This window comes from Cryptomeria japonica, chromosome 3 (assembly GCF_030272615.1).
Source record: "Cryptomeria japonica chromosome 3, Sugi_1.0, whole genome shotgun sequence".
Classification (NCBI taxonomy): Eukaryota; Viridiplantae; Streptophyta; class Pinopsida; order Cupressales; family Cupressaceae; genus Cryptomeria; species Cryptomeria japonica.
This window is the reverse complement of record NC_081407.1, coordinates 408,151,872-408,156,690: the sequence shown is the minus strand read 5'-3', so window position 1 is coordinate 408,156,690 and position 4,819 is coordinate 408,151,872. Positions and strand designations below refer to the sequence as shown.

The following is a 4,819-nucleotide window of genomic DNA, read 5'->3' as shown; positions in this document are numbered from 1 at the left end:
AAATTTCTTCCAATACAAACTAGAAAGACGGGTCGGTCTTTCTTGAAACCTTCCAAACAGATGAAGATAATCCAATAAAGGATTGTCTATTGTCATATCTTTGATATGCTCGAATCGATTGCTGCGAATAAAACTAAAACGCCAGGTCCTAGAATCACAAACTATAGGAGTTTCCTCTTCTTCTCCGTAGGAATTTCTTAATTCTTTAGATAAAACGATTATATCTAGTATAGAAGATAATCCTTTTTGCATCGTATCTCTTTTGAACTAAGGAGCAATTGTGATGTAATCAGAATTACCCCGATATATTGCCAACAATGGAAACTCTTCCAGAAGACCCTGTAAAAGACTTGAAGCTAGAATGAAATCATTCTTAATGAAAGGATCAAAAGGACTCCAATTCTCGGAATTTGATTCTGATAGAAACCAACAATCTTGAGCTACTGATCCGGCCAAGCAACCCAAAATATGATAGAATATGGTAAACTCTTTCGCAGTTGTTCCGGCAATTGAAGGTTCTAAATACCATTGATGCAAATAGTTTGCCCTTCGACCCTGGAAATCTAGAGTAAGCCTTAGGGAATTTTTTAAATATGTTAATTTATTTTGTATAATAGCTTTCCCTATCTTATAAAGAAGTCCTTTAAAAAATTCACTGAATTTCAGATTATAATTGCAAGGACCCCAATTTGATCTATACAAAGCTACCCCAATTATATCATTGCCTATAGCTGAAGTATTTTGGCTCCTGCTAATTAGAAATATTTCATCAGCAAGTTTTGCTAGATCTCGCGTAGTAAAGCCTTTGGTAGTTAATCCAAATTCATCATAGCAGTTCCGCTCTTTTTTCAAGTAGAGCCCTTTGTTACGTAAAAGCAAAGGAAATTATTTTTCTCGATGTGGGGCAGGCAACTTTTTAGTGTTAATAAATGTATCGAATCTTCGTTTACTACGAGGAGTTATTAGAACTGGATCAATTTTTTTGGAATATGAGTTGAAGCAATAACAACAATATTTTGTTTGATGGTGGTTTCTTTTTCACCATCAATCGCATTATATGGATCCCCGAGGAGTTCTATCAATAATGCAATAAGGAAGAAATAATCATTCAGTTCATGAATACTTGGAATCCATATGACGCAAGGAGACATCAATTTTGCCAATTTGAGTGCAAACACGAATTGGATTACTCTTCTCGCAAAATACTCTGGAGGGTTAGGATCCTCTACTCGGTCATACAAAAACTTATGGGGTTTTCTATCATAATGCACTTTTTCATATACGTCTTTTGGCCTGCCTGACCAGCCGAGAGACCTAAGGATATTTTCATGCTCAAGGTATGATTTTTTAGCTGAAGATGTATACTCGGGTTCATAGCGAGACAGAAGTTTCTTCTGCCTCAAAAAACTTTTAGGAGATATTCTTATTAAAGGTAAATAAGAATCTGCTGCTAAACTTTTAGCCAAGTACGATCGTCCAGTTTCCTTAGGCCCTATCAGCAAAATTCGATTTGAAAGGGATGGTACCGGGTAGAGTGGGTAAAATCTCACTTGGTCAGATAAAGATGAGTGATTTGACATCGAAATAATCTTCTGATAAAAAGCAGCGAAGATCAGCATTTCTGCTAAAAACAATGAATTTAATTCGGAGTTCATTAGGCCTATTCTATGAGTTAGGCCTAGCTCAATAAATTCAGCTAAATATCGAAAGTAAAGAAGTCCCGGTTGTTCTCTTTTTTCAAAATATTCATGAAAGAAACCAATAGGGGGAGTTAACTTCGATTCAAAGTAAGAGATTTGTTCTTGTACTAAAAACAATCTATTTTCACTCAAAAGGAAATCATCCACTTCAAATTCGTACAAAATTGTTTTTACAATTGAGTGAAATTGACTAGTGTCTTTTAAACGCCATTTAATATTTTTGACATACCAAATTTTCAATAGTAGCAATAATCCTATATCATCAGGATCCGATTCCATCTCGGTATAGTCCAGAAATGTAAGCCAAGAACCATACCAATTTAAATTAGAAAAATTTCTAAGCATTCTAAAGATCTAATCATTTCTCCTACTCCGTTAAAGCAGGAGTAATTATACTGCAAAACTTTGAGGAGATAGAAGTTCCTATAAAACCAAACCAACAATAAGGGAATTATGCAAGAAATATAAAAGAAAAATCCAATGAAGATACAAAGAAAAATATCATATTCCCGAACATTGAGTATATATTTCCATGTATCAAATGATATTGACTTATCCTTTCCCTCAACTACTGTTTTGTTTATTGATTTCAATAAATTGGAAACATCCAAATGGGATAACAAAAGATTCAATTTCGGGAGAATTTTCTCTCTAAATTCCCACTTTAAAAGTCTCCAAAATTGATGATAAAGTGCCCACAAAATATCCAAATTGTGATCCGAATTTTGCCTAATATTGTGCAGGAATGATACCAACTGATCACTACTATTTATTGGTATTTCCGGAAAAGTAGCTAAAAACATATTTTTAGTATATTTTCAGCCTGTGGAAGTAAAAAGCCATAACCATGCCCTGTATGTTTGAAACAGACCCCATTTCTCAAAAAAAATATTTATTTGAAGGGTCTTAAAAGAAACTAATCACTACTATTTATTGGTATTTCCGGAAAAGTAGCTAAAAACATATTTTTAGTATATTTTCAGCCTGTGGAAGTAAAAAGCCATAACCATGCCCTGTATGTTTGAAACAGACCCCATTTCTCAAAAAGAATATTTATTTGAAGGGTCTTAAAAGAAACTAAGAACTTTAGTTCTGAAAAGAAAAACTTTATTTTTTCTTTATTGAAAAAGTCACCTATGGTTTTGTCTTCCATTACGTGGTTCAAACTTTCTGTTGAACTATATTTTTCTTTTTCTACAAATTGATTCATTCGCAAAGATATTTCGAACAGTAGATCATCTTGGTAAGAAGTTTGAATAAGATCTATGTTGGAACTAAAACTGTTTTTAAAATATTGGTTACAAGTGTTTTCTTTTGAATCTGAACTATTTAAAAAAGGATAGCAAGAGTTTTTGTCAAAATTGACAATTTGTGGGCTTATTAAAGGAGTTTTATAAATATCTTCAATCGATAAAAAATCTATATTACTATAAATAATAGAGTTCAATTTATTAAGTAAATTAGACAATTTATGCAAATCATGGATTAGCACTTGGTCACGTAAATATTGATCCAATAATTGATTTACTTGTGACTTTATGAGTGAGATAGTTTCTTTCTCTGAGTACACAGCTCTCATCTCACCAATACACGACGAAAACAGATTGTTATGAATCGGAACTAAATTGGGAACTAAATTTAATAATTGTCCATATGTTACATTCTTATTTTTGATAGGAATCCTCTCCATGTAAGAAGCTAATCTTTTTTTATAATTTAAACGAGGACGGTGTGAATAATCTAAATATTCAAATGTATTTTGCTTTGTAAAATGAAGCTCTCAATGAATTTTGATTAGAGAGTTTTAAAGGATTCAACCAATTGTCTCGATCATCGAATATTGCCGAAAGACCCGCATTATTCAATAATTCCATGTAATTTTTTCCATTATTGAATACATCAATAATCGATTCAATTATCGGTTTCTCATTCAAACCTAATGGTGATATTGTTTGTTCATCGATCAAGGATTCAAGATTAAGAATTGATTTAGATTTTTTTTCATTTTCAATCGGATTGATATTAATCTCGTCCGAGATAATCTTATAAATTTTATCATCAAAAATTTTATTGGGATTTCCAAACCAACCCCAATGTTGAGTAGTCCATAATTCAATTGGATCGAAGACTATTTTTTAAATTGTTTTGTTTGGAAATGGACAAAACATATTCTAATCTTTTTTGAAATATTTCGATCTGAATGGACAATACAAAAGCGTTCAAATTCCGATTTTGATTTTCAACAATTCGAAAAATAGAGCGATTGAACCATTCTTTCCGACATTTTCTCCAACTTGATGAATGCTGGGTAATTGTATCTTGCATTACATTATTCAATTTTATCCAATTTGTTCGAATTGGATCTTTTAAATTGCGACTTAATGTTTTGATTAAATAGATTCTATTTAATATTTTTCGTAATTCAACATTGAATTCCAAATAGTATTTATTCCATACTTCTTGTAATTTCAAATAGTATTTATTCCATACTTTTGTCAATTGAAAAGAATATCTATTGAATGTTTTACGAATCCAATATAATCTTTTCAATACTTTTTTCCATTCCAAATAATACTTCTGGAACGATTTTGAAAAAGCGTACTCCTCTAGTACAGTTTCGGATTCTAAATCGTCCAATGCAGCATCAGATTCTAAATCGTCCAAGACAGAATCTGATTCTAAAGAAAACTTAGAGTATTCATTAAATACTTTTGATAAAAAGACGTTCTTCAACAAATGGAATCTCTTAAATTCTTCAACAAATGGAATCTCTTAAATTCAGTCAAAATAAATTTTGAAAAGACTTGACATGTTATAATCAGACATGGGCCACCAAAAGTTAGAAATCCAGCTAATTAATTTATTGATTGATGAGAAATTCAACAGCAATTCCATGCTGGGACCATTGGTGAAGCTTCAACCCACAATTACATGCTACTGCTTGAAAAAAGACACTTTTAAAACAATTGAAAAAAGACACTTTTAAAACAATCTACCCAAATACAAGGAAAAAAGACAAAATAAAAACAATCAACCAACTGCTTGAAAACAAAATACCAATAGAATATTTTTAAAAACAATCTACCCGTACATACAAAGAAAAAAAGACATACCAAAAC

At 31.5% G+C, this 4,819-nt stretch overlaps 1 pseudogene; it reads right to left on the bottom strand.

The window, feature by feature from the left end:
• Positions 1-267: 267 nt before the first annotated feature.
• LOC131035071 (protein Ycf2-like) lies at positions 268-4,606 on the bottom strand (annotated as a pseudogene).
• Positions 4,607-4,819: the final 213 nt, after the last annotated feature.